Raw genomic sequence first — 14,952 nt, 5'->3', positions numbered from 1 at the left:
TCTGAATTAGGCCTCTTCAGACCTAATCAAGATCGAGCGCTTGGAGAGAAAAGACCAGCATCCATGTGGGCATGATCAATTTCTTCTGTTTATTTAACCAAAGTACAGTTTATTTATACCATTTACAGATCAATGTGATTTTGCAAATAAGGCTTTTAGCTGGACTTTACAAGTTGCTCATATGACCTTTAAGTTTTAGCAAAACAAAAATGTAGAGTCATGCATATGAGATAAGAAGAAGACAAGAAGAACATTTAGAGACAATAATAATCCTTGAGACTGTCTCTTATTCCGTAGGCTCCATGACTATAAACTACCATCAGATATACTTAGTAATAACAATAAATCTTTAATGAAGAAATAGAGAAACTATTAACCCTTCTATATCAGGACCCAAATGGGGTTTTTATCCTTGTGGTACATGTATCACATGCCCTAACATGGCAAGGAACACTCACTTTTCATCTACGAGCGGATTGCGAGAATTTAGGATTACCGGACATATCACATGTAATACCACACATGTGGTGTACTATGCCTATTGTCCTTGCAAGAAGATATACATAGGATTGACCTCGCGACCTCTTAGAGTATGAATACGGGAACACGTCAGGGACATCAATCATGCTATTGATGTTGATGATCCTTCCATCTTGAAACCCTTGGCAAAACATTTTAAATTGGTACATGCGTGCAATGGCAGCCTTTTGCGAGCTTTCGGCATTGATTGTATTTCCCAAGACCAACGTGGAGGGGATATGAAGAAAAAGCTTTCACAATTAGAGACAAGGTGGATCATGGTTATTGATAGTATCCGACCAAAAGGCCTTAATGAAGTACTTAGTTTTGCGTCATTTTTGTAAATACCACTAGTTTAACAGGGTGTCGTTTTTTTAACCTTTTTATCCGGTTTTTAATCAAGAAACATTCTTTATTTCTTGATCTTTCTTTTTAATTCTCACCTTTCCTTCCTTACAGATATTGTCTTGGAGGAATAACACCTTTTCATGAAGATTTTCACATATGGAGGATTTGTATGTATGTGGTGGGATGAGTGGTTGTGTTGCCTGGTACATTTATGTACATGGGCATGTGTACATATGTGAACATATGTGCATGTGCACGCCTTATGTATGGTATTGTGTGTGGGGTCTGTAGGCGTGTGTGTGCTTGTGTGTTTGTGTTTGTGTGAGTGTGTGTGTTTTACGTATGTGTTTCGTTTGTACATGTATTCTTATTTTGTACTGCACAACCACAGTTTATGAATATGGTATATTGATTTTTTATTATATATCACCTTATTAATTAAGGAATGTTATAATAGCTTCTCACTATATAGCTTATATAGTTTTTTCATGTCCATGTGTGTGTGTGTGTTTATGTATGTTTGTCCGCATATGTATTTTCATATTTCTTATGAATTGAACAACCACAATATGTGAATACAGTATATGAATATGGTATATGAACCTTATTACCTGTTACTTAAGTGATGTTATAGTAGATTTTTATCACCACTATATAGTTTACATAGGACTCCCTATGTTTACACATGTGTGGGTTTCTTTGTATGTGTGTGAGTGTTTGTGTGTGTGTGCACACATCTGGGTGCATACATGTGTTTGTGCTCAATGTGTGTATGTATGGATGAGAGTGTGTGGTCATGCACCCCTTCACTTGTATGTGTGGTTGTATATTATCACATTTTAATATTGCATTGCATTGTCCTTATATTTCTTTATGATTTGAATTCCCTCTTTTATATGTAAGGAATTCATATGTAGATTTTTTTTATGATTTTGTTTCTTCACACTTATTTTATTATTTACACATTTCTATTTATTTTTTCATTCCTTCACATTTTTCTTGCTTACACCCATATATATAGTTAGTTTTTTATCACCATTAACATCATATTATATGCAGATACATACGTATACACATTTATATATTTTTGTCTATATTAATTAACACTACCACTATATCTTGGTATATCCACTATTTGCTTGTACTCCTCCTATGTGATCCTTATATTATATGCTGTCCTCCCTTTATTAGACAATGTGGCTTTTTCCCTGCGTCTCTCCCCTCTGGGAGTGGGGCAGTGATTCATGCTGCACACTGTTTATCCGGCGGTGTGCGCTCTGCCTGCGTCTCACGTGACCGTTACCATGCCTACGCGTCCTGCGCTCGCTTCCCTCCCCTCTGTGTTCAGAGCGGGCGGAAGTGACATAGGACACCAAAGCATGTGTTTCCGGTGCGGGGTCGGGAGCACGAGCGCCGACGCTACCGCTTAGGTGAGTGATATATAAATCTCTGTACACACACCCTCCGTTACCCTCACGAAGAAGCCCTAGGCGAAACGGCCGTCAGGGTATTTGTCTTTCCATCTGCTACTACTATGGTAGTTGGCAGTCAGGCATCTGCCTTTTTGTGACTGCTTGTGTATTCCATTCCTCCTTTTTTATCTTTAACTGGCACTTCTTCCATTGTTTCTAGCCAGTATTTCTTTCTGGACAGTACTAATTTTTTCTAATAAATTTTGTTGTCACTGCCCTCTTATTTGTACCCCCTTGGGCATGTGTATAATTTTTGTTTATATGGGCAAGTGAACTTCAATCTTCCTTTATAATATAATCTTCTGTCCAGAGGTAAGCTGTTTTGGCAATAGGGTTTACAACATATACTTGCTTGCGATTTCTTTGCATTTATGGGAGAGTGCAATATTTATCTGTCATCTTGAGGTTCTACAAACCACTGTTGTTCCCTTTCTTATTTGTTTCCTGTGGTTGTGCAATAATTTTCCCCGGGACTGTGCAATATTTTTTAGGAGTTTTTTTACAAATTTTTTTCTTGCTTTCAGCATGTTTAAAAAAAAACCTTTTTTCTGCACTAAAATCTGAAGTGAATATCAGTGTTTTTCTGGTTTACATACATATGTAAAGTGAAGCAGTGATGGGAAGGTTGTTTATTGGCTAACATCCCCTTTTCTATTTTTCATATAAAAATGTTTTTATAAAAAATGCTTTTTTAATAATGTCTTCAATAAAATATTTTATTTAATGCTATTTATTCTAGTCGCTTTATTGGTATTCTTAAGGTCATGATTGTGATCCTCACATGTGGCACTTTTCTTTGGAGATTTTGTCTCCATCTTGTCTAGAGAGCCACATTTGTTTCCACTGAGTACCAAAAATCAACAATTATATATTGAGGGGTTTGAGTCTCTTGACACCAAGTAGTTGGAAGTCGAAGGTAAGAATGATTTCCGATATGAGCTCAAATGGCTTTTTGTGCAAAAGAATGGAATGAATGGCTAAAAGCTCTTGTGGTCAGCATTTTTCGCTGCAAAGAGCAATTTTAAACTAAACTAACTTTGTCTGCAAGGTATGTGTCGACCTTTGAATGCAGGAACTATTGCAGAAAAAAGTGGCACTCCCCTAGCAGGAATTGAACCAGTAAACTAAGAAAACTGCTTGCTAATTAATATGGGAGATTCCACAGAGTTGCAGAAAACATATAGGGTTTTAAAAAAAAAAAAAAAAATGTTGCCTTCACTACAAAGCTGTTTTTCATTTTAGTAGTTGAATCTTGCCTCATTTGAGCTGGAGTTAACAGGTCAATTCGATATATAGAAGATTGTAAGTTTTTTCCTCAGACGGTATGTAGTTTCCTCATTATCTTTGGCAGGAGAGCCTAGAAACTTTACCATTCAGTTCCAATATTCTATGGATAAGTAAGGAAATTGGAGGTCAAATGACAGGCCACAAGGGGCCTACCAATTGCGTCGGCCTTTGAATGTCGAAACAAGAACAGAAAAAAATGCATTTCCATACCGAGAGTCAAAGCCGGGCCGCCTGGGTGAGAACCAGGAATCCTAACCGCTAGACCATATGGGAAATGTTGTGGTGTATAGTCGATGATGTGGAAAAAAAGAACTTTATTTCTTTGAGTAAGCAACTTCTGCACATTTGCAACAAAAGCTTTCCTTGTTAGCACAATAGGTGGCGCGTCAATCTCAAACTCTTAAGGTCATGATTGTGATCCTAACATGTGGCCCTTTTCTTTGGAGATTTTGTCTCCATCTTGTCTAGAGAGCCACATTTGTTTCCACTGAGTACCAAAAATCAACAATTATATATTGAGGGGTTTGAGTCTCTTGACACCAAGTAGTTGGAAGTCGAAGGTAAGAATGATTTCCGATATGAGCTCAAATGGCTTTTTGTGCAAAAGAATGGAATGAATGGCTAAAAGCTCTTGTGGTCAGCATTTTTCGCTGCAAAGAGCAATTTTAAACTAAACTAACTTTGTCTGCAAGGTATGTGTCGACCTTTGAATGCAGGAACTATTGCAGAAAAAAGTGGCACTCCCCTAGCAGGAATTGAACCAGTAAACTAAGAAAACTGCTTGCTAATTAATATGGGAGATTCCACAGAGTTGCAGAAAACATATAGGGTTTTAAAAAAAAAAAAAAAAATGTTGCCTTCACTACAAAGCTGTTTTTCATTTTAGTAGTTGAATCTTGCCTCATTTGAGCTGGAGTTAACAGGTCAATTCGATATATAGAAGATTGTAAGTTTTTTCCTCAGACGGTATGTAGTTTCCTCATTATCTTTGGCATGAGAGCCTAGAAACTTTACCATTCAGTTCCAATATTCTATGGATAAGTAAGGAAATTGGAGGTCAAATGACAGGCCACAAGGGGCCTACCAATTGCGTCGGCCTTTGAATGTCGAAACAAGAACAGAAAAAAATGCATTTCCATACCGAGAGTCAAAGCCGGGCCGCCTGGGTGAGAACCAGGAATCCTAACCGCTAGACCATATGGGAAATGTTGTGGTGTATAGTCGATGATGTGGAAAAAAAGAACTTTATTTCTTTGAGTAAGCAACTTCTGCACATTTGCAACAGAAGCTTTCCTTGTTAGCACAATAGGTGGCGCGTCAATCTCAAACTCTTAAGGTCATGATTATGATCCTCACATGTGGCACTTTTCTTTGGAGATTTTGTCTCCATCTTGTCTAGAGAGCCACATTTGTTTCCACTGAGTACAAAAATCAACAATTATATATTGAGGGGTTTGAGTCCCTTGACACCAAGTAGTTGGAAGTCAAAGGCAAGAATGATTTCCGATATGAGCTCAAATGGCTTTTTGTGCAAAAGAATGGAATGAATGGCTAAAAGCTCTTGTGGTCAGCATTTTTCGCTGCAAAGAGCAAATTTAAACTAAACTAACTTTGTCTGCAAAGTATGTGTCGACTAGAGTTGAGCGCGGTTCGCGGTTCGAGGTTCTCCAGTTCTAGGCTCGAGTGATTTTGGGGCCTGTTCTAGATCGAACTAGAACTCGAGCTTTTTGCAAAAGCTCGATAGTTCTAGAAACGTTCGAGAACAGTTCTAGTAGCAAAAAAACAGCTAATTCCTAGCTTGGTTTCCGCTGTAATAGTGTAAGTCACTCTGTGAATCACACTATTATGACATTTCAGTGTATAGTGTGCGGGAACAGCGCCTTCAGATCACTGCTGCTTCTATAATGGCGATCGCCATTTTTTTTTTTTTTTCCTTGTCTTCCTTCCCTAAGCGCGCGCGTCTTGTGGGGCGGGCCAGCATGTCAGCCAATCCCAGACACACACACAGCTAAGTGGACTTTTAGCCAGAAAAGCAACGGCATGTGTGATAGGATGTCCATGTTACATGTCCCTGCATTATAAAACCGGACATTTTCCTCCAGGACGCCATTATCTCTTCTGCGTCTTTGGTGTCAGACATCACTGTCGCAGCTCTGTCCTGAGTCCTATCGCTGATACAGCTGTATGCGCTCCATACACAGCGCTGGACAGCTTAGGGAGAGCACTTTCTATCAGGCCTTTTAAGGGCTCAAACCGGTAGGGTCAGAGAGCCATAGGTGACAGGTCCTGAAAACAGAGACAGCATCTGTGTAGCCAAGGTCAGGGATTTCGTCGCTGCATTTCACCATTAGGAGGGAATAGAAAGGCAGGCTTCCATTCCTCTACCCAGAGCCCCACAATCGTGGCACTGTACCCTCCTGTCCTCTGCACACTCCAACTCTTTTGAACTAAGCCATTATGCTAGCAAACAGTCAGTGTACCTAGTGGCATCCTAAACGTGGCTATTGTACTTTTGTCTAGTCACACTATTGCAAAGATATTTGCAGCACCTCTGCCTGCATTGCACACTCAAACTCTTTTTAACTAAGCCATTATACTAGCAAACAGTCAGTGTACCTAGTGGCATCCTAAACGTGGCTATTGTACTTTTGTCTATTCACACTATTGTAAAGATATTTGCAGCACCTCTGCCTGCATTGCACACTCAAACTCTTTTTAACTAAGCCATTATACTAGCAAACAGTCAGTGTACCTAGTGGCATCCTAAACGTGGCTATTGTACTTTTGTGTAGTCACACTATTGTAAAGATATTTGCAGCACTTCTGCCTGCATTGCACACTCAAACTCTTTTTAACTAAGCCATTATACTAGCAAACAGTCAGTGTACCTAGTAGAGTTGAGCGCGGTTCGTGGTTCGTGGTTCTCCAGTTCGCGGCTCGAGTGATTTTGGGGCATGTTCTAGATCGAACTAGAACTCGAGCTTTTTGCAAAAGCTCGATAGTTCTAGAAACATTCGAGAACGGTTCTAGCAGCCAAAAAACAGCTAAATCCTAGCTTGGTTTCTGCTGTAATAGTGTAAGTCACTCTGTGAATCAAACTATTATCACATTTCAGTGTATAGTGTGCGTGAACAGCGCCTTCAGATCACTGCTGTTTCTATAATGGCGATCGCCATTTTTTTTTTTTTTTTTTCTTGTCTTCCTTCCCTAAGCGCGCGCGTCTTGTGGGGCGGGCCAGCATGTCAGCCAATCACAGACACACACACACCTAAGTGGACTTTGAGCCAGAGAAGCAACGGCATGTGTGATAGGATCTGCATGTCACATGTCCCTGCATTATAAAACCGGACATTTTCTTCACGAACGCCATTATCTGCCTTCTGCGTCTTTGGTGTCAGACATCAGTGTCGCAGCTCCGTCCTCCTGAGTCCTATAGCCGATACAGCTGTATGCGCTGCATACACAGCGTTAGACAGCTTAGGGAGAGCACATTCTAGCAGTCCTTTTAAGGGCTCAAAGCGGCAGGGTCAGAGAGCCATAGGTGACAGGTCCTGCAAACAGCAACAGCGTCTGTGTAGCCCAGGTCAGGGATTTCCTCCCTGCATTTCACCATTAGGAGGGAATAGAAAGGCAGGCTTCCATTCCTCTACCCAGAGCACCACAATCCTGCCACTGTACCCTCTTGTCCTCTGCACACTCCAACTCATTCTAAGTAAGCCATTATACTAGCAAACACTCAGTGTACCTAGTGGCATCCTATACGTGGCTATTGGACTTTGCTATAGTCCCACTAGTGCAAAGACATTTGCAGAGCACGTCTGCCTGCATTGCACACTACAACTTTTTTAAACTAAGCAATTTTACTAGCAAACACTCAGTGTACCTAGTGGCATCCTATACGTGGCTATTGGACTTTGCTATAGTCCCACTAGTGCCAAGACATTTGCAGCACGTCTGCCTGCGTTGCACACTCCAACTAATTATAACTAAGCCATTATACTAGCACACACTCAGTGTACCTAGTGGCATCCTATACGTGGCTATTGGACTTTGCTATAGTCCCACTAGTGCCAAGACATTTGCAGCACGTCTGCCTGCGTTGCACACTCCAACTAATTATAACTAAGCCATTATACTAGCACACACTCAGTGTACCTAGTGGCATCCTATACGTGGCTATTGGACTTTGCTATAGTCCCACTAGTGCCAAGACATTTGCAGAGCGCATCTGCCTGCGTTGCACACTCCAATCAATTATAACTAAGCCATTATACTAGCACACACTCAGTGTACCTTGTGGCATCCTATACGTGGCTATTGGACTTTGCTATAGTCCCACTAGTGCAAAGACATTTGCAGCACGTCTGCCTGCGTTGCACACTCCAACTAATTATAACTAAGCCATTATACTAGCACACACTCAGTGTACCTAGTGGCATCCTATACGTGGCTATTGGACTTTGCTATAGTCCCACTAGTGCCAAGACATTTGCAGCACGTCTGCCTGCGTTGCACACTCCAACTAATTATAACTAAGCCATTATACTAGCACACACTCAGTGTACCTAGTGGCATCCTATACGTGGCTATTGGACTTTGCTATAGTCCCACTAGTGCCAAGACATTTGCAGCACGTCTGCCTGCGTTGCACACTCCAACTAATTATAACTAAGCCATTATACTAGCACACACTCAGTGTACCTAGTGGCATCCTATACGTGGCTATTGGACTTTGCTATAGTCCCACTAGTGCCAAGACATTTGCAGCACGTCTGCCTGCGTTGCACACTCCAACTAATTATAACTAAGCCATTATACTAGCAAACACTCAGTGTACCTAGTGGCATCCTATACGTGGCTATTGGACTTTGCTATAGTCCCACTAGTGCCAAGACATTTGCAGCACGTCTGCCTGCGTTGCACACTCCAACTAATTATAACTAAGCCATTATACTAGCACACACTCAGTGTACCTAGTGGCATCCTATACGTGGCTATTGGACTTTGCTATAGTCCCACTAGTGCCAAGACATTTGCAGAGCGCATCTGCCTGCGTTGCACACTCCAACTAATTATAACTAAGCCATTATACTAGCAAACACTCAGTGTACCTAGTGGCATCCTATACGTGGCTATTGGACTTTGCTATAGTCCCACTAGTGCCAAGACATTTGCAGCACGTCTGCCTGCGTTGCACACTCCAACTAATTATAACTAAGCCATTATACTAGCAAACACTCAGTGTACCTAGTGGCATCCTATACGTGGCTATTGGACTTTGCTATAGTCCCACTAGTGCCAAGACATTTGCAGCACGTCTGCCTGCGTTGCACACTCCAACTAATTATAACTAAGCCATTATACTAGCACACACTCAGTGTACCTAGTGGCATCCTATACGTGGCTATTGGACTTTGCTATAGTCCCACTAGTGCCAAGACATTTGCAGAGCGCATCTGCCTGCGTTGCACACTCCAACTAATTATAACTAAGCCATTATACTAGCACACACTCAGTGTACCTAGTGGCATCCTATACGTGGCTATTGGACTTTGCTATAGTCCCACTAGTGCCAAGACATTTGCAGAGCGCATCTGCCTGCGTTGCACACTCCAACTAATTATAACTAAGCCATTATACTAGCACACACTCAGTGTACCTAGTGGCATCCTATACGTGGCTATTGGACTTTGCTATAGTCCCACTAGTGCAAAGACATTTGCAGCACGTCTGCCTGCGTTGCACACTCCAACTAATTATAACTAAGCCATTATACTAGCACACACTCAGTGTACCTAGTGGCATCCTATACGTGGCTATTGGACTTTGCTTTAGTCCCACTAGTGCCAAGACATTTGCAGAACGCATCTGCCTGCGTTGCACACTCCAACTAATTATAACTAAGCCATTATACTAGCACACACTCAGTGTACCTAGTGGCATCCTATACGTGGCTATTGGACTTTGCTATAGTCCCACTAGTGCCAAGACATTTGCAGAGCGCATCTGCCTGCGTTGCACACTCCAACTAATTATAACTAAGCCATTATACTAGCACACACTCAGTGTACCTAGTGGCATCCTATACGTGGCTATTGGACTTTGCTATAGTCCCACTAGTGCAAAGACATTTGCAGCACGTCTGCCTGCGTTGCACACTCCAACTCATTATAACTAAGTTACATTGTCAGGGATATTTATTCTTTATTATTCTGCTGTTAATAAAGCTAGACCACCACTGCAATCTTCACCACCTCTCAATTTTTACTACCACATTTTCAGTCCACAATCTTGTCGCAATCAACATGAGTGGCAAAATGACAGATGCTGGTGGAAAGGGGAAGAGGCGTGGTGGAAAAGGCAAAAAAGGTTTTGTCAGTGGGGAAGGTGGCAAAGCTCCATTATCATCTGCTGAAGATAGACCATCTACTAGCAAAAGTAAGATGTCTACTACTTATTGTGGACAATCCGATGTGCTCCCTTTATTACGGACACGAACAAGAGGAACAAAGGTAGATGATGGGCAAAAAAGGAAAATGCTTGAATGGATCTCAAGTGGTCCAACAAGTGCCCTCTCAGCCACTTCAAGTACCGCATCCAAAAAACACCATTCCTCTGAGTTGTCATCCCAATCACACTTGATTTCTCCCAGCTCTGAAGTCTCCATCAGCCCTGCACAGTATGGTGGAACTGAGATGGCTGAGTCTGCAGAGCTGTTCAGTCACACTATAGCCTGGGAATCAGAGGTCTGCTCCCAAGCTACAGTGAGTACAGAACAGGAAATGGTCTGCAGTGATGCCCAGAACCTTTGTGACTCAGATTCAGGCCGTGAGGACCAAGTTTCTGAGCATAATGTTGACCCTTTGTCACAAACTGTAACACCTGTGGTTATAGACAATGAGGAACATACTGATGAAGATGAGACTCAGATACCCGATTGGGATGACAACTTAAATATTCGGTCAGGGCAAGAAGAGGCTCGGTCTGAGGGGGAGGGGAGTGCAAACACAACAATTGATGATGACGTTCTAGATCCCACCTACTGTCAACCCCCAGTCAGGCACTCGAGGAGGTCAACAGAGGTGGTGGAGGAGGATGCAACCGACGACGAAGTTACCTTGCGCCTTCCTGGACAGAGTCGGAGCACTGGTAGCACGTCTACAACTGCATCCTCAGCCACCACTCTGCCTATGAGCATTATTCGGGGTGGATCAACAGGTCGCATGGCCTCTAAGCCTTGCCTAGCCTGGGCCTTTTTTCACATCGAAAAAGATCGCCCAACTCATGTGATATGTAACATTTGTCATGATTCTGTTAGTAGAGGTCAAAACCTCAGCAGTTTGACAACTTCTTCCATGAATCGTCACATGAATAAATATCATAAGTCCCGGTGGGAAGCTCACCGTGCTGCAATGCCGGCTAGCGGAGCGAACCATCCACCGCCCGCCCCTTCCAGTGCATCCGCGCGCTCTTCATCTTCTAGGACTGTGGGGACAGCTGTCACACCTGTTTTTCCACGCAAAACTTCCACCACTGTAACCGCAACAGGCAGTTTGCTTGTAAGGTTGTCAGTTGGTTTGGAAGGGGAAACAAGTGAGTGTGTACAGCTCTCTCAGACATCGATAGCACCAACGTTGGATGAAGGCAACATCATGTCTCCGCCTGAACTTTCCTCACAAACCTGCATTTTTCCAGGGACACCCTACTCAACACCGTCTACACACAGCAGCCAGATCTCTGTCCCTCAGATGTGGTCAAATAAAAGGCCACTTCCTCCGACCCATGACAAAGCTAAGAGGTTGACTCTATCCCTCTGTAAGCTGTTGGCTACCGAAATGCTGCCTTTCCGCCTAGTGGACACACATGATTTTAGAGAGCTTATGTCTGTCGCTGTGCCCCAGTACCAGATGCCTAGTCGCCACTACTTCTCTAAGAAAGGTGTGCCCGCGCTACACCAGCATGTCGCACACAACATCACCGCTTCCTTGAGAAACTCTGTGTGTCAACGGGTGCATTTCACCACCGATACTTGGACCAGTAAGCATGGACAGGGACGTTACATGTCGCTGACTGGGCACTGGGTAACTATGGTGATAGATGGTGAAGGGTCTGCTGCACAAGTCTTGCCGTCCCCACGACTTGTGTGTCAATCCTCTGTCTGTCCAAGTTCCGCCACAGCTTCTGCATCCTCCACCTCATCTGGGTCCTCCACCTCCGCCCCAAGCCTGTGTCACGGCCGGGCGGTCGGGCAGACCCAGGAGGTGGATCCACTGGACCGAACTCTAAGATGGAGGTAGGGAGTCCGGCAGCTGAAGCACTGAAGGGCAGCAGGATAGTCCGTGCAAGTGAAGACAGCGGAGGAGTCCCTGGGACCACGGAGTCACAGAAGGTAGTCTTGGTGACGTAGCTCAGGTTCGGAGGCCGAGATGATATCAGGCGGAGTCCGGAACCTCTGGAGCAAGATGACGGGTCACCGCAGGGATCCGAGATGGCAGGTGCTGTCGGATGGCAGACGGACAGCGTACGGGGTTCGGGATACGGCAGACTGGATGGCGAGGCAGGTACGGCTCTACAAAGAGAGATAGGTGAGTACAGGCACATAAACACCAGGAGACCTGACTCCTAGCTCAGGGAACACGAAGATCAGGCCCCGCCCCCTTGGACAAGAACCCCCTTTATACCCTGAACCTGACTAACCTCATTTCCTGTTACTGGACGCTGGCCCTTTAAGAAAGGGTCAGTGACCGCGCGCGTGCCCTAATGCGCATGCGCGCGGCCCGGGTGCCAGAAGCCAGGGAAGGAGGCTGCGAGGAGGACGCAGGGGAGCCGGCCAGGGCCTGGGAAGATGTCGGACGCCGGGATCGGCGACCAGAGGACCTATGGAGGACGGGCACCGGAGGCTGGGACGAGGGGAGCGTGGCAGGTGAGCCGGGGAGCGGAGCTGAGGACCCGGGGAGGGGAGCCGAGGACCCGGGGAGCGTGACAGTACCCCCCCCCCCCACGCCCCCCTCCCCGCAACCGGGACATGAAGGCACGGATCAGAGGAGTGCCCACGTTCTCCCTGGGCTCCCAGGACCTATCCTCAGGACCATACCCTGCCCAGTCCACCAGGAAGAACTGCCGACCTCGTACGGTCTTCATGGCCACGATATCCCTTACCGCATAGATGTCATCATCGGCAATAGGTGGAGGAGCTGGACTGGCAGCAGCGGAGAAGGGACCAAGGACCACCGGCTTGAGCAGGGAGACGTGGAACGAGTTGGGTATCCTCATCGTGGCCGGGAGCTGCAGCTTGTAGGAGACCTCATTGATCCTGGTGAGGACTTTAAACGGCCCAATGTAGCGAGGACCCAGCTTGTATGAAGGTATCTTCAGGCGGACGTACTGGGAAGAAAGCCAGACGAGGTCTCCAGGAGAGAAACACGGAGGATCCAGGCGTTTCTTGTCTGCGTGTCTCTTCATCCGCAGGGAAGCACGTCCTAGAGACACCTTGACAGAGTCCCAAATGGTGGCAAAGTCACGGGCTACTGTATCTGCAGCAGGGACATCCGAAGAGGGGGATACAGGCAATGGGATGGAAGGCTGAAGTCCGTAAACAACATGGAAGGGAGAGCTGGAGGACGACTCACTGATGTGGTGGTTGTGGGAGAATTCAGCCCAAGGTAGAAGAGCGGACCAGTCGTCGTGATGGGCGTTAACATAGTGACGTAGAAATGAGGTCAAGATTTGATTGACCCTCTCTACTTGGCCATTAGACTGAGGATGGTATGCAGATGAAAAGTCCAGAGTCACTCCCAGATGGTTACAGAGAGCCCTCCAGAAGCGGGAGGTGAACTGAGTTCCTCTGTCTGATACGATGTGTAATGGAAAGCCATGCAAGCGGAAGATGTGTTGTATAAAAGCGTCCGCGAGTTCCTGAGCAGAGGGCAGTCCAGCCATAGGAACGAAATGGGCCATTTTTGAGAACCGGTCCACCACGACCCATATGACTGTGTGCCCGGATGACAATGGCAAGTCCGTAATAAAGTCCATTGCTATGTGTTGCCACGGAATCGAAGGTATCGGCAGAGGCAGAAGGCGGCCATGTGGGAGGTGTTTGGGCGTCTTGTTTCTGGCACAAGAGGAGCAGGCAGAGACAAAGGCGGCGACGTCCGTGCGAAGAGATGGCCACCAGTAATGGCGTACAATCGCACCCCATGTTCTCTTCTGGCCTGCATGGCCGGCTGTTTTTGAGGTATGACCCCAGTGTAAGACCGTTAGCCTGTCGGTCTCCGAGACATAGGTCTTCCCAGGTGGTATCTGGGCCAGAGTGACAGGAGCCACCGGAACAATCTTGCTAGGAGAGATGATAGGCTGGATAGTCTCTTCCTCCTGTTCCATGGGCATGAGAGACCTAGACAAGGCATCAGCGCGTACATTCTTGTCCGCTGGTCGGAAGTGGAGCTGGAAGTCAAACCTGGCAAAGAATAAGGACCACCTGGCTTGCCGTGGGTTCAGTCGCTGAGCGGACCGCAGGTATTCCAGGTTTTTGTGGTCCGTGTAGATAATCACGGGGTACACTGCTCCTTCCAGGAGGTAGCGCCACTCCTCCAGAGCCAGTTTGACCGCCAGTAGTTCTCGGTCACCGATGGTGTAATTACGTTCGGGTGCTGAGAAGCTCTTAGAGAAGAAACCGCAGGTCACCATCTTCCCGGAGGAGGATTTTTGCATGAGCACTGCTCCGGCTCCTGAGGAGGAGGCATCCACCTCCAAGGTGAACTGGCGGTTTAACTCCGGTCGGTGGAGTACAGGGGCGGAGGCGAATGCTCGCTTCAAAGAACAAAATGCGGCGTCTGCCGCAGGTGACCAGTCCTTAGGATTAGCCTCCTTTTTGGTCAAAGCGGAGAGAGGAGCGGTCAAGGCAGAGAAGTGCGGGATAAACTGGCGGTAGTAGTTGGCGAATCCCAGGAAGCGTTGGATTGCCTTCAGTCCAGAAGGCGGAGGCCAGTTGATGATGGCGGAGACCTTCTTGGGGTCCATCTGCAGTCCAGTATCAGAGATGATGTACCCCAGAAAGGGGAGGGAAGACTGCTCAAAGACACACTTCTCATACTTTGCGTACAGGCGATTCTCTCTCAGTCTTTGTAAGACCAGCTGTACGTTTTCTCTGTGGGTTTGGAGGTCCGGAGAGAAGACAAGGATGTCATCTAGATAAACAACCACACAGATGTAGAGAAGGTCCCGAAACACGTCGTTCACCAGTTCTTGGAAGACGGCAGGAGCGTTACACAGACCGAAGGGCATCACGCAGTACTCATAATGTCCATCGCGCGTATTAAACGCGGTT

The sequence above is a fragment of the Anomaloglossus baeobatrachus genome, chromosome 4, assembly GCF_048569485.1.
Source record: "Anomaloglossus baeobatrachus isolate aAnoBae1 chromosome 4, aAnoBae1.hap1, whole genome shotgun sequence".
Classification (NCBI taxonomy): Eukaryota; Metazoa; Chordata; class Amphibia; order Anura; family Aromobatidae; genus Anomaloglossus; species Anomaloglossus baeobatrachus.
This window is presented reverse-complemented; position numbering follows the sequence as displayed.